A 24,262-nucleotide genomic window follows, 5' to 3' on the forward strand; every position below is an offset into this window, starting at 1 on the left:
ACCCCAATCCTCAGAAACCACCTAGGCTTCCCTCCTGCCACCCAACATCACCACTGTAGCCTGGTAAATGTTATCTTTGTATTGTGTTTAGGGTGTTTGTACATGTGTGTATTTATAAAAGTATATATATATATTTGTGAGTGCTTGCTGTGAATTGGTGTGTGTGCGGATGTGCTTGTGAATGTGTGCACGCGTGAGGTGGGGTCAGCAGTCTCACTGACCCTTCCTAATCTGTGGCAAGGTAATGACTGCCGCCTCCTCTCATTGACAGAAGGTCAGCCAATGAGGGGAGGCAGTTATCCCAGTCCTCAGGAACCAGCCTGCGAGATCACCACTGCAACCTACTACGTGTTATTGTTTTAATGTTTGTTGTGTGAATGCGTGTGTGCGTATCTGTGTAAAGTATATGTATTTGTGTGTGTGTGCTGGGAATGGGTGTGTGTGTGCATGCGTATATGATTTCGAATGGTGGGTAAATGTGTGAATGTGTGTGAATGCATGGGTGTGGGTAAATGTGCATGTGTTCATGTGTGGCCCTTCCACCCCACCCTCCTCTGCTCAAAGTGCCAGCCACCACTGGTAAACATGCTTTGAGCTTTTGGCACAAAAATCTCCAGATCTATGGGTGTGGAGTGGCAGCAATTTTCTGAACTCTTAGTAGTACCATGTCTGGAGTAGGCCAGCAGGTCCAAAGCTGCCCCTTTAGAGAAAATTGCATAACCAACAAACAGTAGGGAATTGAAATGAGAAATAAGAAACCCTATTGGTTAAGTGCCCTACATACAGGGCCTAGGGGACATCAGTAAGTACTAAATTAATCATGAGTGACTACAGGAAATTCTTCCACGTCACAATAGCAATGTCTAAAATATATTTAAATAATCCCTGGACTACTTTCACGTTGTTTCCCATTATTTTAATAGCAACGACTGCAAACCAAACAAGTCATCATTTACTTGTAATCAGAGGCACGAACTTTTAATAAACATAAAGTCAATGGAATTCTAGAAATAAATGTTCTGTGACTGCACTGAGAATGTCTACCCCGCGTTGGCTATCAGCCTTCAGCCTCAGTCTAAAAATATCAAGCCAGTGCCCAGGAAAATTACGAGGCCCTTAAAAATTCTGTGTTATGCTCCAAACAGGCAGTCTCGGGCTAAAATAAAGTGTTGTTGAAGAGCTGAAGTTATCCTCTTGGTTTTACAAGATGGCTGCAATCATGCAATTAAAAACTATTGTTTACGGAGTGAAGAGCAAAGCTGAAAGCAATAGCGAGTCGCTTGGAGACTGGCACCAGGATTAGCATAAAATCAGTTTAGAAGAGACCAAGAGTCGGGACCCTATGCTGCCCTACTGCTGCAGTGTATATTTCCATCTATAGAAGTTGATGCAAGCTTGTGTAGTGCAAAACCCACTCAGCAAGAGTGCATATAGCCTCCTATATACGACGTGAACCAGGTTAAAAACAGAAGAAGGAGAAGGAAAACTCAGGTTATCACTGGAAAAAAATCAACAGGCCTGATTCACAAAGGTAAACTTACACTTTTACTGCATAAATTAGTTAACACTGCGACATAATTTTGTCCTCAATTGCTGCATAATTCCAGTGTCCCCAAAGCAGGCAGCACGTTACAAGTGGTTGTGCATGAAGCAGAGAGACCGCGAAGTTTGCAAACTTAGTTTAGTGTGCCTTAAAATCCTGCATTGCTGTTACCTGATGAGCTGCACTACTACTACTGAAACAAGGCCACTGGAGGTAACTATGGGTGAGTCAGACTGGCTTTAAGGGTCCTGTGACCTCAGTGTCTGAGTCACTGTTGGTCTAGGGTGTGCTGCTTCGTAGGCATGCCTGCAAGACTGGAGGTGAACTTCAGTAAGGATTGTGGTGAACAGCCCCTCAAGGTTAACCCACACTTGCCAAGGCTAGGGTCCGCCTGCTTGTGCAAAGACACCAGGGCTTTTAAAGTCTAGTGGGGGCTTCTAAGGTCTAGCATGGGAATGTGCTTCCTCAGGAGAGTGGTTTGGTGCACTGGTCATGAAGGCTGAACCTGGTTACCCCGTTCCAAATTCAGCAGTTTTGGCCCTTGTGCCACATTCTCTACCCCACTGAACATCATACGGCTGCACTGAGAGAAATTCACACTCCTGCCTTCAGTTACAACCCAGTTGTACCCTGTTATAAACACCTGGATGTGACTCAATTCAAATTATACACTAGACATGAGTAATATGCTGCCTGAAAAAAAAAGTAATATCATGGAAAAAGCAAACATTCACAGGGAATGCAAGGCTCAGTAAAGCATGTGAAATGTAAGCAGGAACAACATGGTTAATGCTTTTACACTCATTATTCAGAAATCAATGAGTGTTTTTGCCTGAACAGTTAAGGACAGGAATACAGGGCCCGGATGGGACCCGATTCAATGTCCATTGATTACATCCTTACAAAACGTAAGCAGTAATATTTAAAACGACCACATCCCTAAACACAGAGATTACACGTTATAAACTAAAATAAGGTAAACAGCTGATAGGGATCACATTAAAGGTTTTCCACTACACACATCAACCCGGTATTGCAGTACGTTATGTTATGTTATGTTATGTTAATAGTATTTATAACGCGCACAGCTGCCCCAGCTAAGGGGCGTCCTGGCGCGCGACAAGATACAACACAACGGATACTAACACAGAACCGACAGAGGGAACAGTTAAAACAATAAAGTTTTTAATGATTTCCGGAACAGGAGAAGATCATCGATTATGCGGAGCTCAAGCGGAAGCGAGTTCCAAAGCGCTGCAGCCTTTATCCGGAAACAGCGTCCACCAGCTCGGCAAAGCCTGAACCTCGGGACTACTGCAAGTACTTGACCCGAAGATCTTAACGAACGGGTCGGTACATAACCGGACAGTAAATTCGAAAGAATCTGTGGGGCAGATCCTTTCAAAATTTTAAAAGCCAGACATAAAACTTTAAAATGGATTCTCGATTTAATCGGCAGCCAATGTAATGCTCGAAGAGTGCTGGCAGCCGAGCATGACCTAGGCAATCCGACAATGGCTCTGGCAGAGGCATTTTGGACGCGTTGGAGACGAACAATTTCTGCCTGATTACTCCCTATCAAGAGCGAACTGGCATAGTCCAGGCGAGATAAAACTGTTGCCTGGACCACCATCTGCCTGGTAGGGGGGTCAAAAATCTTAAGGACAGGCCTTAAGCCCCGAAGGACTCCAAAGCAGCAAGCTGCGGTTTTCTTGGTGTGTCCCACAAAGCTGAGAGTAGAGTCCAACCATACTCCCAGATTTCTCAGCTCCATAACCGGAGTTGGAGCCACACCAAGTTCCGACGGCCACCATCTGTCACCCCAGAGGTCCCTACCCTTTCCGACGATCATAACCTCGGTCTTCCTAGCATTAAGCTGGAGACAGTTGGTAGTCATCCAGCTAGCCACCTCCCTCAGCCCGTTCTGGAACTTGGGGGCGTCCACATCGGCATCCCCACTGATAGTAACCGCCAGCTGAGTGTCGTCAGCATATGAGACCATATACATGCCCCATTGTTTGACGACATCAGCCAGCGGTCTCACGTAAAGATTAAATAAGGTGGGACTCAGTGAGGATCCCTGCGGCACCCCACAAGTCCAGAGGATGAAACTTGGACTGATAAGGAGGTGTAGCAACGCAAAAAGATCGGTCTTCAAGAAAGGAACGGAACCACTGGAGGGCCGACCCCATAACGCCAATCTCTTCCAAGCGGTGCAGAAGGATACGGTGCGAGACCGTGTCGAAGGCGGCGCTCAGATCTAACAACACTAGCGCCGCCGTCTGTCCCTGATCCAGCACCGAACGAAGATGTTCAACCATGGCGAGAAGGGCAGTCTCCGTGCTGTGCCCAGCCCGGAACCCATTCTGGGTGTCGTCCAGAATGTTAGCTTGGGTGAGATGGTCGGTCAGAGCCTGATTAACATGAGCTTCCATCAGCTTGGCCTGCCAAGGGAGTAAGGAGATAGGCCGGTAGTACCTCCAGGAATGGTTCACTTCCCCACCGGGGAAAAGAATGTTGTTAAAAAAAAAGAGAAAACGAAAGTAGCGCTTCACTGGCAAACTCTGTAAAGTGGCTTTTGGGTGTAAATAACACCAATCTGGCCACTTTGCGACAACACTGCCTTGATTTATTAAGTTATTTAGGGGCATATTATCAAGAAACGGCGATAAAATTATCGCCGCTTTAGCGTCAGAAACTGCCGCTAAAGCGGCGGTTATGGGCTTGATAATATGCCCTGGAGAATTCCAATAGAAGCCCATGTTCTGGTGTCAACATGGGCTTCTATTGGAATTCTCTGCGGCATATTACCAAGCCCATTATCGCCGCTTTAGCGGCAGTTTTCTGCCGCTAAAGCAGCAATAATTTTAACGCCGTGCTTGATGATATGCCCGTTATTTTTCGCCTTTTGAACCTTTTTTCTCTCTGTCCCCAGGCTGCACTTTGGAATAGAAAAATGTCCGAAAAAGACGACATTTCCAGCAAAAGTCTTTCTTTCTTTTTTGGATCCATTTAACAGGGGAACGAATTAAGGAAAGGAGAGGAAAGAGAGAGTAAGCGCTGCTTCTTGAAGTCATGGTTTACATACAGCAAATGTGAAGGAGTGAGACAACGACAGAAAGAGAGGGAATAAGAGGAGGAGGAAGAAAGAGAGAGGGAGGCAGCTGACCACAGCAGAACAGGAGAAGTGGACACTGTCCTTGCCTTCTCTGGGCAAGAAGGAAAATACAGAGTCCTTTTCTTGCTGTGCCCACCCTGGCCGTCCCCGAACAGTGGCCTAGCCTTATCTATAGGCCTTGGCTATTTCTGCCATCCTGGGATGCATTTTTAAAATAAAAAAACTAGGGGAACGATTCTATTAAATTGAAAAAGTATGGGCACGCCGTGCCCTGCCAATCACACCCACTTCAAACACTTGTGTGGATTCTGTATAAGAGAAAGCCTAAATCATTATCTTTCCTCTGTGTCGCCTCTCCATGCCTGAACAAAGCGAGCCCAGGTGTCTCCGTCCTTCGTGTGCTGCCAGCACAGCACCAGAAGCCAGCAGGGACCTTGTGCTTGTTTTACACCTCTTACATTTCTGAAGTTTACAGTGTGCCACTAACAGCCATGCTCCTTCTCAGTAATACCTCTTAGTGAGGACAAATCTGACCACTCTCACTCACTCACGGGATGTACAGGATGTGACATTTATTGCAAAAACTGCATAACTTCCATCAACTCTTACTGCCCTTTCTATCAACACTCTGGCAGTTAAATGATGCTCAGCCATAAAATATAGCGTTAGCAGACTTGATACGCTGACAAGGCGGCAGAAGCTTATCGCAGCATTAAATGAAATATAAATCTAGGATTCCACTGCCTTTTTCATGACAGTTAAGCTACCTTCATCACATGTAGCTTTAAAAAAAAATGATGGTTGAGCTGCATCTATATATAAAACCCATAGAACTGCCTTTGGTCATCTTGACTAAAGTCAAATCAAAACTTCTCGTACAAGACCACTCGTTAGACCTCTTGCTATGTGACAGAATGAAGCCGTACGATTGGCTGGGCCGGCAGCAAGTATGATATCCTGTAGATTTACGCTGTGGTGGGTGTGCAATGTCCAGTAGCACTGAAAAGCAATATTAACAAGAAAAAAAGCTACATTCTTCTAAAAGACTAACTGATGAATTTGTGTCCCAATCATCACATAGCACAATCCAAAAGGAAAATAGCATCAAATATAGATAATGACAAACATTGAAGCCTACAAGGCAGCAAACTGTGACGCGCAAAAGTGTAGGTTTCATGAAAAAAGGGCTCTTCTGCTTCGAGCGCTAAGCATTACTTTCAATAGAGAAAACCATCATTTGATGAGATGAGAGAAAACCTTCATTAAAATTAAATCTGACATAAGCAGAAATGTTATTATCAAGTCCTAGTTGATCTTAGAGTCTTTCCAATTTCCTTAGACACCTGTTATCCCTTGATTCAGGACAGAAAGTAATACAATCAATTGTTCTGTTCCATCCTTTGTGGAACACCACTCCAGTTTATGAAAAGATAGCTTGCAACAGTGACATAGGGCATGGATCAGCAAATGGTCAAGAGACTGTGATTATGGTACTCTGTATTTGTCACTACTTCACTACCCCATATGTGTAACATTTGGACTGCTGCTGTTGAACTGAGGGCATGTCCTGGGTATCTGTAAGAGCCGCTCATCTTTATACCTTTTTTGCAGCTTGTGATGTCCTGAAGGAGAGTACGTACAAACATTGCAATGCAGTTTCTAGAGAATGATGGTTCCCTGTTAATGTTTCCCAAATATTCCTAGCATTCCTCATACACTCTTTTACTTGGTCCAAATGGATCACCCACCCTTTCCTTTTTGGCATGGCAATTTGTGGTATCTCTTCAACAGACCTGGCTTTATCAATGGCAGTGAGGTCAGGGTAAAAGCCTAGTCAGGTCTTCCCAGCTAAGCTAAGAAAAGTTAATTTCTCTGCTCCTTGCCTTTGAAGAGCTATAGGGGTCATTTAGAAGTGAGTGGAAAGTGTATGTCCCTTTTTGTTCTCCCTGTTGTGCCCCAGCATTATTTAATTCATGGAAAATAAACTTTGTGTTTGATGGTGGAGCCTCAGGGGTATCCACCATCCAAATGGCCCATTGGTTGTCTGTCTGCCAAAAGACTACAGTAATGGTCGCCCTACTTAGTGATGGTCATGCACTGCTGATTGTTCTGCAAGACAAGGTAATTTCTCACAGGAAAAAGATGAAATGTCTCCAACGCAATCAGAGAAAACTCCCTGTACATCAGGGGCATTTGTTTTTTCATTTTTCAAAAATTAAGTCCCACTTAAGCAAAGCATCATCGCAATGATAGTTTCAGGTTGTGGTGTGGTCCTGCTGTAGGCCTGAACCCTCATGCCAATCTCAAGGTAAGTGTTTCGGGGCAGGGTATGAAGGTCTGACTATAGCCAGAGGAACTTGTGGCCTGCACAGATGTGCAGGGTAAGAGGTAGATTAAAAAAGGTTTCCTAGGATATGGGGATAGATTCCCAAGGAATTTTCTATTTAGAAGAACCTATCAACATAAAACTGTCTGTTTGGAAATATTTTTAAAAATTCAAGACAGACCCACACACCCTTAACCAGGTGTCATGCTTCATCATAGGATTGTCCCACCTGGCCAGCAGTTTTTTAGAGAGGCGAGTGGGATCATCGAATGTCCTCATGTTGTAATGAGCTCACCTCTTGATGATGTTGGGATCTCTGAATAAAACTAAACATCACTTAAAGTAAAGCCCATCCGCTATCATTTATTTCTGGATAGCCTACTACAGGATATTATTAACAGAATATAACTGTAGGGGTTGTCAGAGCACCCTAGTCTCTTAAGTAGACGATTTTCAGCTGAGTTTATAGTCATCCTTAGGGGGTCTGTAGCCTTCCTTTGAACTGAGTCATGTGCTCTCACAGGTAAATGAAGAGGGCCTAGACAAACCTGTATCTGTCATCAGTAGAAGGTTACTCCCAGTGAACACAGGTTGAGTGCTATTGAAAGACAAGCTTTTGCTGTGGTCTGGGCACTGAAGAAGCTGTGATCATACCAGTTTGGGACTCACTTCCGGGTTCAGAGAGGCCACAGGCACCCTCAGATGGTTCATGCAGATGGGGGTGAGAATCCCAAACTGTTAAGGTTGGCCATCTCCCTACAGGGAATGGACTTTATAGTGGAACACCACCCTGGGACTGACTACTCCAATGTTGGTGGTCTATCCATGCTATTCCATCTTAGTGATGAGAACTCCCAAGAAGGTAAATAGTTGTCACTACTTTCAGCTGGGGGGACACATGGTAGATCTGACAGCCTTGGTGTGGTCTTAACCCAGACCTTTTGCCTTCTCCCCTCTTTTTGTCTGGATTTCGATGTTGTTTGCATTAGGACTCTGTGCACTTTACTGCTGGCAACCAGTGCTAAAGTGCTTGTGTTCTCACCTTTAAACTAAACCCTTTGCCAGGCATAAACCTCCCTTTTTAATACATACAAGTCCCCCCTAAGTTAGACCCTACAAGGACAGAAAGGTATTTAAACAATATTTAGCGACTTTTGTGGTTCACCCTGACAAGGATTGTGCTTGTTGCTTGAGAATGCTCTTCACTCCCCGAAATCAAAAACCCAGGGCCATATTCACAAGGAGCTATCGCCAAATTAACGGCACTTTATCACAGCCAAAGTCGTGATAAATGTACCTCCCCATTCACAAGCTAGTGCTAACAGCCCACAGCACCAGTTTACCCACGATAGCAGCCGCAAAAAACATCGCCACCGAGGATCCCCGCAACTATCGCTAATGAGATGCAGAGTAGGCGTTCCTGTGCCAAAAGCCGTGACAACACCACACCTCAACATTCTCAACGACCAGCAAGATCGGCGATAAGAACACAAAACCGTCGATAAGGCGCGTTAGCACCAGGAAATCTACACCTGCTCTGACCTAGTGTCAAGTCGGACGGCAGCCAGCACCACAAAAGGGAGACCAGCCCAGGGCCACATCGGAAGTGCAACAGATGCCATAGAGCCACACATCATGCGGCCCGGACACCCAAGAGAGCCACAACACCCACCGACACCACCCACCGGACCACCCCTCCCTGGCACCCCCCCAACAAAGACATGCACATCAGCTACACAAAAACATGTACAAAATATTCTGCATGATGTTGCACAATCACAACAGTTGAAATGCATGTGTCGTCACAGAAATGAGCATCACACATTCACTTTCGAAGCAACAAATAAAACTTTATTAAAATGAACACAGAAATTAAATGAAGACACATGGCGGCTTCCCGCGGGACAGTCCGTATGTCACAGCCTGCAAGACAAAAAACATGATGAGAAGGTGTGTCCTGCGTACATCAAAGGACAGAGAGAGAGCGAAGGAGAGAGAGAGAGAGAGAGAGAGAGAGAAGGAGAGAGGGAGAGAGAGAGAGAGAGAAGAGAGAGAGAGAGAAAAAGAGAGAGAGAGAGAGAGAGAGAGAGAGAAAGGGAGAGAGAAAGAGACGCCCCTGCGCACCAAGGCCACACTGCTCACCTGCAGCCACCGGTGTGTCTCCAACCACATGCCAGTATGTTAGCAGTACACCAGGACACACATGTGAGTCAGAGCCGTCATCTGAAACAGAGTCCAGATACATGGCTGGCACAGTACACACACTTGCACAAGATACCATCGCACACCCAGGCAGAGGCATCACAAAGGCACCTGCCGCCCACGGAGCATGCCCGCCCATGCACACCCAGGCAGAGGCATCACAAAGGCACCCGCTGCCCACGGAGCATGCCTGCCCATGCACACCCAGGCCTCACTGCTCACCTTCCGCCACCGATGTGTAGACAGGATGTCCCACCACGTGCCGCTGCAAGCCACAAACCCGGGGCCCGTGGACATGGCACCCTCCACACCATTCAGCCACGCTCTGCAGTCCACCAGGTCTCACGTTGCTGGGTCTTGAATACTCCATGGCAGAGGACTTACCAGCGGACCCGGCAACATCGCAGGCTTTACACCCGATCAGTTTTTATTTGTTCAGCATTACGTACATCAATTGTGTGTCTTTTGCACTCCCGATCAGCCCAATGGGTGCCACTAAGTCTGTGACACGGAAGTGAGGCCACGTGGTGGTAGACCCGCACTGCCCGCTAGCTCTGGCCTACACTGCCGTCCAGCAGGGCACACGAAACCTGAGTTGCCCAGACCGCTGAGGATGGGGCATCAACGCAGGGTGCCCACCCGTTCAGTGGCATAAGGTGCCACTGACTCAGTGCACCCAAAGTCACCGTCCCGTGGCGGGGTGCCTGTGCCTGCCGCATTGCGCTGGGTACGACTAACCCTGTGCAACCCCAGTCAGCGCCACGTGATGGTCAGCCCGTGCCGTACGCAGGCCTGGGTTGCCACTAACCCTCTGCACAACAAAACTGTTGTGCCCTTCATGATTGGGCACCCTGGCATCCGTCATCCAGTAACCACGGGCAGAGGAGAATGTGACGTCATTGGCCCCTTATGTTGACCGAGTCACATGGCCTGTGACGCCTGTGCCGGATGGGTGTGTTGTGTGTCAAAACCTGCCCTCAGGGAGTGGCTGTGACATGCTGACAACTAGACCACTAACCTGCACACCACCAGCGAGTTCACCTGCGACGGGGAGCAATGAGGGCCCCCCCTCTGACCATAAGCAGAGTGGTCTGGCCTGCCGTACGCCGGACCAGCGCAGGGCTTGCAACAGTGACTTGTGGGCTCTGGGCGTGGTTCAGTCTATATCCGGACAAGGAAGTGAGTGATGCGTGTGTCCAAGTTATAGTGTCCACGGGACCCGGTACACAAAATGCAATGTAGCACCCTCTGACTGGCATCCCACAGGATGAGCATCATTGACGCAAGGGAAATCACTGTCCCTATATTCATCCACACATGCATACATGACTGATGAAAGACATGACACAGCAGTGCGTCAATGGATGTTAATTGCACATCCAGTGCAGTTATGCAGCTGGAGCGGTTCAGGGCAATGCCCAGCACACTACACAATACGGGCCCGTGGTGGGCCAGCCAGAGTCCATCCGGGGATGACAAGTCCTGCTGAAGGGAAGGGTACAGTCCGCAGCCTGGTCTCCATGTCATTGGTCATCAATCCGGAAGTGGCAGTCCATGTCGCTGTCCAAGGTGAGTGAATCGGAGTGTATAGTGGGTCAGTGGAAGTTCATGAGGCCATGTGCGGGACCAAGCAGAAACAGGCCAGGTGGCTGTTATGAATGCTAGTGCCTGGTTCTTCTGACCACAGTCACATCCACGTCCTCATCCCCGGGTGTGTGCCCTGCCCCACCTGTGGATGTTGCAGAACCGGCTGCCGCACTGTGTGCCACTGACACATCAGGGGCCTGAGTGGATCCGGCTGCCGCACTGTGTGCCACTGACACATTAGGGGCCTGAGTGGATCCGGCTGCCGCACTGGGAGGCACTGATACACCAGGAGGCGGGGATGTGGATGGTGTGGGGGCAGCAGCATTCATCAGTGCCACACCTTGTGGCGGCAATACCATGGTGGAGGTCTGTAGGGCATGATAGATCCCAGCTACGTTTCGATGATGTGCAGCGGTGGATGCCATCCTTTCCGCCTCCATCCGCACCATGTCCTCCATTAGCCTCCGTATGTGTGCCAGCTCACGACTGGCATCACTGGAGCCTCTCTGAGCAGACAGTTGTTCTTCTCTCCACGTCATGACTCCAGCGATGTCAGTCAGGGCTCGTTGGAGACCATGGGGCGGACATAGACACCCAAGGATGGCGTCCAGTTTGGCAGCCATGATGCCGAAACCCACACGCACCTGCTCAGCCGTCTCCATCTGGCACTCTAGCACACGGCGTTGGAAGGCCATGTGTTGTTCCTGGAGGTCTTAGGAGGGTGCCGGGGCTGTGGGTGCCTCCTGCTGGGTGGTTTGGGTGGTGAGTGGGGTCTCATCGATGTAGCTGGGCTGCCTTGAGCCTTTAGGTGAGTGGGGGATGAGGTCAATGATGTCTTGAATGGTTTGGGTGTCGATGCTGGTGTTGTCCTCCTCGTCATCCGTGAGGAGTGGCTGGGACTGCTCTGCAAGAGGTGTTGACGCTACCCCTGCGATGTGAAGGGGAGATGGTGTATTGCAATGTGTTCACATGTGTGTAGACGCATGGTACAGGTTGACATTCAGACAGCATGGCATTGTACGTTGTGACAGTCTGTAGATCTGGGCGATGACCCAGAATCATTGTGAGTGTGCACTCAGCTCTGCTTGATTGTGCATGTGTGCCATTGTGCCCATCTCCCCCGTCTCCCCAGTACCTGGTGGTCACTTACCCTGTTGCGGTTTTGTTGTGTCCTGTCGAGCAGTGCCCGGTCCCCCGACTCCGGCCACAGTCTCCACACTGATGACTGTCGGCACCAGCTCCTCCATGTCATCCAGCTCCAGCTGAGGCGCTGGGCCCCCACCTCCAGTCTGCCATGCTGCCTTCTGGTTGGTGGAGAGTTTCTCCTTGGTCTTGAGCTTGATGTCATTCCATCGCCTCTTAACTTCGTCCATTGTCCGCTTGTGCTCTCCGACGGCATTCACCTTGTTGACAATGTCCCGCCATAATGCAATTTTGGTGCCAAGTGACACGTTGGAGGTGACGAAGAGCTGTTGATGGTGTTCCATCACCTCTGTGACTATGATCCTGTTCGCCTGCGGATTGAACTTCGTCTTCCTCATCTTCTTGTCCCTGCCCTTCCCTGTCCCCGAGGTCCCAGGCTGGTCGTCCGGGGTGCTTGTGGGGTTGCGCTCGTCTTCTGCGCCTGCTTCGGCTGCCTCCATGGTGCTGAGGCGTAGGTCAGTTTGTGAGTGGGTGTTTTTTTGCTTTTATGGAGATTTTTCCCACCTGCCAGGTGTGTGTTGCAGACCTGGCGCTGCTTATTGCTGATATCCTCATCACGCTTTGGCCCATCGCAGGTTTTTTGGTGTTGTGGTCTGTGTTTTTATCTCCATCGAGGTGGTTGTTATCGCAGACATTGTCAGCGGTTTCGGCAGACTATCGCATGCTACCGCCTTGTTGTGAATCCCACGTTGTCACAGGGTTATTTTCCCTCGATGGGCTATGATATTGAAAGCTGCGTTACGCTACTCTTGCAGTAGTTATCACACGTTCTTATGAATATACCCCCCAGTTTCTTACAGTGGTGGTTATTTCCCATGTGCTCTGATTTACTGAAGAAGTGATAGATTTGCTCCCACCACTGTTTCAAATGCAAAAATACTGTATAAAAACCCTCGATTTTTGGGGGTGAGCTAGAAGTTTTTCCTATTCCCATTGGGACTTAGAATATTTTCGGACTGCATATACTCTACATAGCTCTGCATCTGAGAGACTTTATGGTATTTATTCTGTATTGCTTATTTTTTAATTTTGAAATAAAAGCCTTTAACATTTTTCAGCCCAATTATGCAAAATTAAATCTTCTTTGAAGAAGTCTAGATATTTTTGGTATTTCTTTAGGTATCTTGAACGTTTCTTTTTTCCGGTGCCTCCTTTAAATGGTTATTGCCATAAAGTAAGGCAAAGCAAACAAGTGTTGGCAAACTGAAAATCTCTGCAACTGAATATCAAAGGTAAGACCTATTGACTTTGTCAATACTTGTTTCATTTAACTGGCCATCTAGTCAAGGGCCCACTGCCACTCTGAAAAGCAAGAAGCGAGTAAGAAACATAGAGATAGTATTTTACTCAAACCTCTGTGCCTAAAAACTGAATCTGACTTTGTGTAATGTAACCTAGTACTCATGTAAAGAGCTCCAATGTCCCAAGGATAAGTATGCTCTATATTAAACTTTAAAATAAAAACTTCACCCCTTCCTCAACTTACAAGATTCCTGTTTATGATGGGTAAACTAATTTGATTTACATGGCCAGCCAAAGAATTTGACTCACAGACTCCAAAGACTCTAAAACCAAGCTGCCAAAATATGCTTAAGATTAGGTAGATAAGACTGTGCTAAACCGGCAATGAAATCACTCTGCTGGCTTCCAGTGGATCTTATGATTACATTTAAGCACAAAACTGAAGAACATGCTGAACCCCAACACCAGAGAGGATCAGAACTTTAGAACCCCTGATTCAGTTAATGGCTGAACACCGAACTGTTCAGGAAACTCTTTGCCTAATGTAGCATATTGATGCCATGCGCACTGAAACCCTTGTGGTTCTGGGGGGATTCTGACAGGAAGTACGTAATATGCGGGGAGGTATTAAGGTGCGTGAGTGTATGCTGAAGAATTAAGTAATGCTTGACCCCAGAGTCCATGTGCTGTTATTTATCTGCATGCTCCTGGGCTGTGAAAGACGCTACGCCTAACATTGGCAAGGGCCGGGTCTGTGATGAAATAATGTTGGGAGTGATCCCATCCTACCTGACTGAACTCTAATGGCCTGGTTATGTTCCGTGTTGTATATTATTTGGCATATAACATATAATGCACAAAAGTTAGCAGAGGATGACAACCATTGCTTTATGCAGCGCCAAAAAAGTATACATGGGACAGTCAGCTCTGTCCACTATGATGGACAACCTACGGATGCGGGCTGACAACGGGAATGCTACGGTTTTGGTGCTCCTCGATATGTCGGCCGCATTCGACACAGTGAGTCACTCAATCCTGCTGGAGAGACTGGAGAGAATAGGGGTGAAGGGACGGGCACTGCAGTGGTTGCGGTCCTACTTGACCGGGAGACAACAGACGGTAGTTTTAGCGCCATTCACATCTCGTAAATCACCCATAGTCCATGGAGTACCGCAGGGCTCTAGTATCAGCCCAATCCTCTTTAACATCTATTTACAGCCACTCTTTTCTATAATTAAATCGTTCGGGGTTGACCTGGTCAATTACGCGGACGATACGCAACTGGCTTTATCCTTGGAGGGAAAACAGGCAGTCTCGATGGAATTATTCCAAGAGTGCATGCGTCAGACCGTAGATTGGCTGCGGAGGAATTCCCTGCAGTTCAATGGAGGGAAGACTGAGGTACTGTACTGCTCACTGGCGAGGCTGCCTTTGCATACACCAGTGGAGTTTAGGCTCACCCCTGAGGAGGACCTGCTGACTCCGGCCATTATGATACGCAATCTGGGGGTCCTAATAGATAAGAACCTCCAGATGGAGTCGCAGGCAAACAAGACAGCAGGTGTGTGTTTCGGTCTACTGCGCCTGTTGCGCCGGATTCTTCCGATCTTACCGAAGGATTTGCGCCCCCTGATAGTAAGTAGCACAGTGATGAGTAGAATGGTCTACTGCAATTCCTTGTATTTAGGGGCCCCTCAATACATCTTTCAGGGGCTGCAAAGAGTCCAGACGGCCGCGGCAAAACTGGCGTTAAACTGGCGGCGTAATTCATCCTCTACTCAGGCTCTGAGAGAGCTCCACTGGCTACCAATCAGGGAAAGGGTCCTTTTTAAATCCCTCTGTCTGGTGTACAGAGCAACACACAGGACGGGCCCGGTCCCTCTTCAGGAAAGGTTTACCTGGTATCTCCCTCGGAGACAGCTCCGCTCCTCCAGCGCCAGTCTGCTGGTAATTCCCAGATTTAAACGATCCAGGCTGGGAGGGAGGGCCTTCAGCATTGTGGGTGCTCGGTTGTGGAACGAGCTACCACAGAGAATCAGACAGATCGATTCTCTAACTGATTTCAGAAAGAGCCTCAAAACATGGCTCTTCCCGGAAGCCTGATCCTCCTTGCCCTGCCCTAATCCCTCAGCACTGGTTTTATGTGTCTATATCGGAGCGCCAGGATACCCGTGGGGTGACAGCAGCGCTATATTAGAATCAATACAATACAATACAAAATAAATGTTTGATTTGAAAATGAAAGGAGACAATCAACAGAGAACACTCATATATTCTCAAGTAGTTAAGGGGACAATTATTTAATCAGAGGAGAAAAACACATTGAATCAATTTGTCCTGTTGGAGGACACACAAAAAAATAATAGACTACACAACAAAAACACGGAAGCTCACCGGCTAACCACCAGAGGGGACTTTTGAGAGATTCAAGTTTCGTTTGTCATTTGGATTATAACTGGAAATGGCTTTAAACATTCGATTATTAGAAAGTGAAAGCCATAAACCATTCTAAATCAATATGAATTCATTATTATTTTTATCCCAGTTGTGCCTTAAGAGATGAAAAACGCTGAGGCAGTGAGGAAGTGATGGAACAAAATGCTACTTAGCAAATGCCATCTCTTGCATGGGGTTCTCAATGCCTCAATATGATCACCCCAAATAAGTCTTGGCAACAACTTGGGCCGTCATGGCAAAAAAGAACATATTGCAAGTCCGAATATCCGCTCCACAGACTAGAATTGAAATCTTACAAGGAAATCTAGGTCACCTGTAAGGTCATAACCTCAGATTACTCAACATTTGCATGCTTAAATCTGCTGCAAAATAACAGCAAATGAATATTGAATATTGACCAGCTTCTGGTGCTAATTGCCAAATATTTGGCACTGGGCCCAAGTATTTCCATTATCATCTCTGCAGCCATGATGGCATATTGGGACTTAGGGGACTTAGTGAGTTTAGGTTCCTAAGACTAAGCCACATGGTGAAGGCCACTTCCACAAAGAGAGAACCATTGGAAATATTCTCTTTCGAACGAACTCAAAGGAAAATAACATCAATATCTATGAAGAACTGTGGGCAAAAACCTGAGTTTGAAACCTCACATGAATCGAGTTGCCAGTACATCAAAACATGTAGTACAGGAATGCTACATTTCCCGAAGCTGCACAGTAAAACATATTACAGCGCATCTGTACCAGGCCCAGAGTGCCAACAATAGCATGATCCACTGTTGCAAAATTGTTAGAACTGGAATACACCCAAGCGATTTCAGGCGCATCGAAAGAAAGGGAGAAGAAAAATGCTATGAATGCAACAAGCCACACCAAGAACTAACCTACTAGTAAACCTAGGGTGTACCGCAACAGAAAACAAAACAAAAGAAAAAGGTCTATAAAGAAAAGGATCATTTTTGAAGAAAATGCATCACACGATCCACAGAAAGCAAATACAATACGTGTAGCTCTGGATTCACAGGGGCTTATTTATGAGAGGCTTGCGCCACTGGAGTGTACATTTTTCTGATGCTCTGGTGGATCAAACCTCCCAACCCTATCTAGGAGTCCATGCAAAGCCCCTTTGCGTGGCTTTGCATGGTCTCATAGATATGGAGTAAGATAAAGTCACGCAAGCCTTACTCTACGGCAGGGAGATGTTCCATTGGTGTTGCGGTTGGTATTCCCACAGAACAAAAAGAACTATTGATGGACAGAATGCAGAACAATGTCATACATTCACCCCAGTACAGAGATCTAGGCCTAAATCAATTGTTTGTTTTGCTCACCATGCCATTCCAGTTTGGACCCAGCCATATGCAAGTCAGTCTTGACCCTGTGCCAAATGGGAACAGTCCAGCCCGAACTGCCAGGCCAGGTCCTCCCTGGACTGGAAACAAGCATCCTAGGACCGGTACTAGGATGCTTGATTCCGGTCCAGGGAAGACATGGCTCGGCAGTTCGGGCTGGACTGTTCCCATGAGGCACAGGGTCAAGATTGATTTGCATATGGCCATGTATGAACTGGGGTGGCGTTGTGAGCAAAATAACGATGGATTAAACCCAGATCTGTGACTGGGGGTGAATGTTTTGCCAATGTGCAACATTCCGTCCATCATCTTGTGTGTTTTGCTGTTCGCCCTATGTGGGAAGGGCATGCCCAGAAGTGGGTCCCGTGCTCACTACGCCACTGGAGTCAAGCTATCCTGGCTGAAGAGGGGTGGAACCCCGAAACCGGTCCTAGGATGCTTGATTCCGGTCCAGGGAAGACTTGGCTTGGCAGTTCGGGTTGGACTGTTCCCATGAGGCACAGGGTCAAGACTGATTTGCATATGGCCATGTCTGAACTGGGGTGGCGTTGTGAGCAAAATAACGATGGATTAAACCCAGATCTGTGACTGGGGGTGAATGTTTTGCCAATGTGCAATGTTGGAGCCGGCCTCGTGGCGTGGTCCTGTTTCCCCTCGCTAAGCCGCACGAGGTCCCATGCACCTCAGGGCTCTTCCATTTTGGATTGTACGTGACTCTACGTAACCACCTACGTGACCCCGCTCCACCCGGCCTCGGTCCCAGCGAGGCCCGACATCGAGGCGCCAACCGCTGGCCAGGGGGATACCACGTGAACCCTTCCCACTCCCGGCGGAAGGCAGTATCGATGGGACCCCCAACCGTCCTTCCACACCTAGGTGCGATCGCCCCACAGCTCGGGGGGACGCGTGTTGGAGCCGGCCTCGTGGCGTGGTCCTGTTTCCCCTCGCTAAGCCGCACGAGGTCCCATGCACCTCGGGGCTCCTCCATTTTGGATTGTACGTGACTCTACGTAACCACCTACGTGACCCCGCTCCACCCGGCCTCGGTCCCAGCGAGGCCCGACATCGAGGCGCCAACCCCTGGCCAGGGGGATACCAAGTGAACCCTTCCCACTCCCGGCGGAGGGCAGTATCGATGGGACCCCCAACCGTCCTTCCACACCTAGGTGCGATCGCCCCACAGCTCTCTGGGGCCTGGCGCCTCTCCTGCTGGGCGTCTGGCCGCTCCCTACCCGGCCCCTCCGCCCCCCCCGGGCGCAAGGGTCCGGACATCAAAGGGCTCCAGTCTTATATCTGGGGCGACCCGACAACAGGACAACAGTTGTTTCCTGGAGTCAAGAGCCCTGCTGATCAGATCGCGGCTGACCCTACGGAAGAAGACTCATCCTGAACCCACACTCTGAGCCCTGCTGACGACGTCGCGGCTCCACCGTGCTTAAAGACCTTCACGAACCTTTGGGGCCCTGCTGACGCTGTCGCGGCCCGACCTTGTTGAAACTTACCATCAGAGCCCAGCTGACCTCGTCGCGGCTCGACCGAAGCGGACCTACCACCGGAGCCCTGCTGACTGTGTCGCGGCTCGACCCAAGCGGAACTACCACCCGAGCCCTGCAGACGCCGTCGCGGCTCCCCACGTCCGAGCCGCTCTGAGACCAGCACTCAAGGTCTGGCGCAGAGCCTTCCCGTACCTGGCTGGTACTAAGACTGTCCCGCTGCCCTATCCCTCTAAAGACATTGAGACTCTTACTGGATCCCTCGATCCCACTGTAAATATTGAACGTACTACTATTGATAAAGAACCAAGTTAAGCAACTGATACGGAGTCCTGTGTGGTGGTGTTACTGGACCTAGTACAATCATAGGAGAAGGACCTCCCCTAGGGGGCTTCTCAGCGGCGCTCGGCTATAACCTTGCGGTAGGAAGGTGCCCCGGAGTAGTCTCCCCGACTCCCCGGTGGTCCTCCCTCCAACATGCAACATTCCGTCCATCATCTTGTGTGTTTTGCTATTCCCACACAACACCCATGGATTTTGACGCCCCAGACTTACTTAATTATGTAAACTTGGGGCAGCTCCTAAACCTTACGCCTCCACAGAGCAGGTGATACGAGGAGAAATGTTTTTATTACATGGAAGGAAGAAACACCTCTCTGGATTGTTTTTGTGCAGGGAGGTGCCCCTTCCTGCACAAAAAACAATCCTTTATGCAACGCAGACACCCTTGCACTATGGAACAAGAATGCCTGCGTTGGGCCTAGGCAGCAAATTGTAGGCCAGAGCAGGGGGAACAGGAATGCACCGTATTTCATAAATATGGTGCATTGCTGCCCTTTCAAATTAGCGTAGGGCTCAGTTTGAAGTCTTTAAGCCTGGCTGAAATATTTATAACAAAGCAAAACTGGGCCGTGCCCAGAAACAGGCGAAAGAAACTGACTAATGCATATCAAATGAACAAAAAGCTAGATAATTCATTCTCCATAAAAATTCATGGTCAAAAGGTGAAAATAGAAGAATCATCTGGTTATTCAAATGTACATGTTAAATGTTATGTTAAAAGTTCTTACTAAGCGCGCAAACACCAAGCAGTTTCATGGCGCTGAGAGCAAGTGGGGAGGCAGCGTCAACAGGGTAGTTAGCTTACTCGTATGCCTGGGAGAATAGCATGGTCTTGAGTTGTGTTCTTAACTGAGTATAGGAAGTCGCAGACCTCCGTCCCTCGGGAAGCGAGTTCCAGAACTGTGGAGCCAAGACTGAGAAACTGAGTCCTCCATGTTTTTTACGTTTGAAGGCGGGGGTAGTCAGCAGATTTAGATAGGAAGAGTGCAGTTCCCGAGAAGGGATATGGCGCTGAATCCTTGATAAAATGAAAGCTGGGCTATTCCCAGTAAGGGCTTTAAAGATGGCACAACCCAGCTTAAAGGCACAGCGTTTAGCCACCGGAAGCCAATGGAGACTCTTCATCAGAGGGCTGACATGATGGTGTCTGGGTTGATGATAGATCAGCCTAGCTTCTTGGTTTTTTACCAACTGCAAGCGATGGAGTTGATAAGCAGGAATGCCAGCATAAAGAGAGTTGGCATAATCAACTCAGGAGATTACCAAGGCTAAGGTAACTAGAGTCAAGGCCTCAGTGGTCAAGAATCTGCTGATCATGCGGATTCTGCGTAGGTGGAAAAAGCAAGTGGAGACCACTGAGCCCATCTGGGCTTTCATGGACAGATCGCTACTAATTATGGCTCCTAAGCTCTTGACGGAGCCTGCTGGGTGAGGAGGACTGCCCAGCAGCGGGGGCCAAAAATTGGAGTTCCACAGGTTGGCAGTTCCTCCTGTGAGGATCAGCTCGGTTTTGTCAGGGTTTAATTTCAATTGATTGGCGTACATCCATTCGCTAATAAAGCTCATGGTAGATTGAAAATTGGATACTGAAGAGGTGGAGGAGTCGATGTCAAACACCAGCTGAAGGTCATCAGCGTAGTTAAAGGTTTCAACCTTTCTTTTACGCAGAGAACAGATCAATGGTAGCAAATACAGGTTGATGAAGGGGGCGAGAGGGAAGAGCCCTGGGGGACCCCACAAGTCAGTTTCAGTTTCTTGGAGGAAAAATTGGCAATGCGGACTGCTTCAAATCTGTTACAGAGGAAGGAAGAGATCCAGTTCAACGCCAAACCCTGGATTCCGGCATTGCTGACACGGTCGATCAGGAGACCATAATCGACCGTGTCAAAAGCAGCTGACAAGTCCAAGGGTATCAGGGCCTGGGTGAGGCCTTTGTCAGCCCCTCTCCTAAGCTTGTCCATAACTGCTAGGATAACTGACTCTGTAGAGTGTGCTGGTCTGAATCCTGCCTGGTGGGGGGTCGAGGAAATGGGAGTGTTCAATAAATGAGCTAAGACAGTTTGCTACGTGGGCCTCTAGAATTTTGCCTAAATAGGGGAGTAAGGAAATGGGGCGAAAGTTGGTAAGGACCAGAGGGTCAGAGTTGGGTTTCTTCAGGATCGGGACAATTTCTGCGCTTTTGAATGAGACGGAGACAATGCCTTGTTTAGGAGAGTTATTTAGAAATGAGAGGGGCGGAACTGGACAGGTGAGGAAAGCCTCCTGTAAAATATGAGGAGGGCAGCAGTCGGTGGGGGAGCCAGATCCGACTTTTTTAAGTAGGGCTAGGAATTCTTCCCTTGAGATTAGGTGAATTTGTTCAAGTAGGAGTGAGCTTTTACATGTAATAGGAGCGGTTGAAGAGGGGATGGAGGTAGGGATACTCGGTTTAATGGTGGCGATTTTCTCAATAAAGTAAGGGTTGAGAGAGTCACAAAGGGATTGCGAGGGGGCAGGTTTCGCCATCACTCTGTCCGGTTGTGCGAGCTCATTGACTATAGAAAAAATGTCCTTGGACTTATTAGCGGAGTTCATAATCTTTAAGGAGAAATAAGCTGCCTTGGTCTGAAGGATAGAATGTTTATATTCTTTTAGCTGGGTTACATAGATGGCCTTTTTTTCTGGAGAATAGTCCTGTCTCCAGCTACGTTCAGCTTGCCTTAAGGCGAGTTTCTTTAGTTTCAGGTCGTTGGAGAACCCGCGTTGTGCATCACAAGGGTGCTTAAGCTTTATTTTCTTAAAGGGGGTGATGCTGTCACTGGCCGATTCGAGCCACTGTTTGATACTTATTGCCTGATTACAGAGTGACTCCTGTTTGGTAGGCAGTGTGGCTTTGAGTAGTGTACAGAAATCACCAACTATAATCAGGGCCATTGGAATTAAGCAAGCATGCGACCATGGCACTTCCCACTTAATTACGGAACTTTACTCTTAATTACAGATTCACGGCATTTCATACTTTGCCCTTCAGCCTTTGCACTACTAGCATATTGTAGCAAAAAAACCTAATTATTTCTCAAATGATGAAAAGTTACTTTAACAGGGCTGAACAGTGGCAGAATGGTTAATTTATCACCATTTAGTAAAATATGTCATAAAAGGTTTTGAAACCCAACTAGACATAATCAAAGAAAGACACATTCTGAAACCTTTATTATGAGTCCTTGTTTATGCTGCAAAAATGGGTAAGACGACCGTTTTTTTCCTTTCTCTATATGACCCCTTTCAAATGGTACTACTGCACTAAAACGTATATCCATACAGTGATAATATGAATCATATTGATTTACACCTTTGTGATTTTTTACAGTAATCTGCTTTTGTGTCTTTGACCACAGCATTAAAACAGTTGCCAATCTTTCTGCCTCGCTTTCGTAGTTATGCCAAACCTGTATCCCCCGGTATTCTCCCATCTGTAGACTCTTCAGACTTACCCCACAATAATCTCTGCCCTGCAGTTCTGTCTTCCTCTAACCTCACATTTCTCATTCATGCCATTAGTTCATAGATGGACACAAAAGAATGCTGCTAGTGTCCTCTCCTTCTGTTCTGACCCACACAATAGTTGGTACCTCTACCCCTTACAGTGCACACTGGACCCCCACTCTACAGCGAACCCGTTGCAAATCTTTCAAACAATTTCAGATGATGCTGTAAGACACCTTAAGGGAAAGCAGTCCACCAGCCCTATGAATGTATTTCAGAATGGAACTTTTGTTGTTGTTAAAAGCAGCCCGAGTTTCTTAAAAGAAATGGTGCTGATTTAAAAATATAAAGGCTTTTCATTTTTAAACAATTCAGCGAGAGAAGCCTCCCCCTGAAGCTGCGACTATGACTCCCCGAGGGGAGGAGAGTCAAAGAGAACCCCTCTGTCTTAGCAAATATCACAGGGTTTGCAACAGAAAAAAACATTGTACCTCTGGCCCTATAGTCTTAATAAGCCCCTAGCTACTAAGTGCCCTTCAAAATGTCATTATTACGATATGGCATATGTTCTTTGTGTTAACTGATAGGATATATTGTATTGTTTCTGCTCAATTGGAAAGGCATTGCAATGAGTGGAATGCTGAGCGAAAATCAAATCACCACATTGCTGTATTTTAGAAAACAACAAAACTCTTCCTTGTCTATTCCCACATTTGTTTGTATAACAATATATTGTAGATGGATGGAAGATTAAACCGGTTGTAAGTGATTATTGGAAAAACAATTTAATGGAATACCATTACTGAGAAACCATTTCATCTAAACCGTTTGCGGTAAAAAGATGAATGGCATTTACCGCATCATAAAAACCAATTCATAAAATGTTTTTTTTTTAATTGGCTTCTGAATACGTATTTTTTAAGGTGTCAATGAAATGGTTGCAGGTCTTACTTTGTCAAATGTATTTATTTCAATACTTTACGCCAGGGTATATTATTTCAGATTTGTATGTTTTGCATTATGAATTACTTTGAATGCTTTTAATTCGCTAAACCCTCACCACCTCTAAACACCATCCACCTTTGCATCCTAAAATGGCTCACCGTCCATAAACTACACCCATCACTGACCCCTACACTCCACCAATACCTGAACCCTAAAAGCCCTTTTTAACCCTGAATTTCACCCATCCCTGAACCCTAAAAACTGCTCACCACACCTAAACTCCACCTATCTCTGATCCCTAAAACTCTACACATCCCTGAATCCTTAAAGCCCTTTCTATTCCTAAGCTCTACCCATCTCTAAACATAAAACCCCCTTACTACCCCTAAACTATATCATTCCTGAACTCTAGAAACCCCTTTCTATGCCTAAACCCCCGACCCCTGATCACTTAAAACCCAGCACCACCCCTACAATCCATTTATCCCTGAATCCTAAAAAGAGCCCCACCACCCCTAAAAATCACACATTCATGACCCCGGTAATCCCTTACTACCCCTAAACTCCCTATCCCTGAACCCTACAAACCTTTCTAGATATAAACTCCACTTATCTCTTAACTTTTAAAACCCCACACTGCTCCAAGCTCCACCTGTTTCCAAACACTAAAAATACTTCACAACCCCAAAACTATAGTCGTCACTGAATCTTAAAAACATTCACCTGCCCTAAACTCCACTCATCTGTAAAACCTATAAAACCTGCGCCCTTCCACACCACCAATCCCTAAACCCAAAAACCCTCACCACCTCTAAATTCCATTCATCCATGACTAAAACCCCCTCACCACCCTTAAATCAACCCATGCCTAAGCCCTAAAAAGCTTCATCACTCCTAAACTCCACAAGTCCCTAAACACTAATTACCCCCAAAAAACCCACATCGCTCCGAACGTCACCCATTACGGAACCCAAAAAAACTCTCACTA

This window comes from Triturus cristatus, chromosome 3_2 (genome assembly GCF_964204655.1).
Source record: "Triturus cristatus chromosome 3_2, aTriCri1.1, whole genome shotgun sequence".
NCBI lineage: Eukaryota > Metazoa > Chordata > Amphibia > Caudata > Salamandridae > Triturus > Triturus cristatus.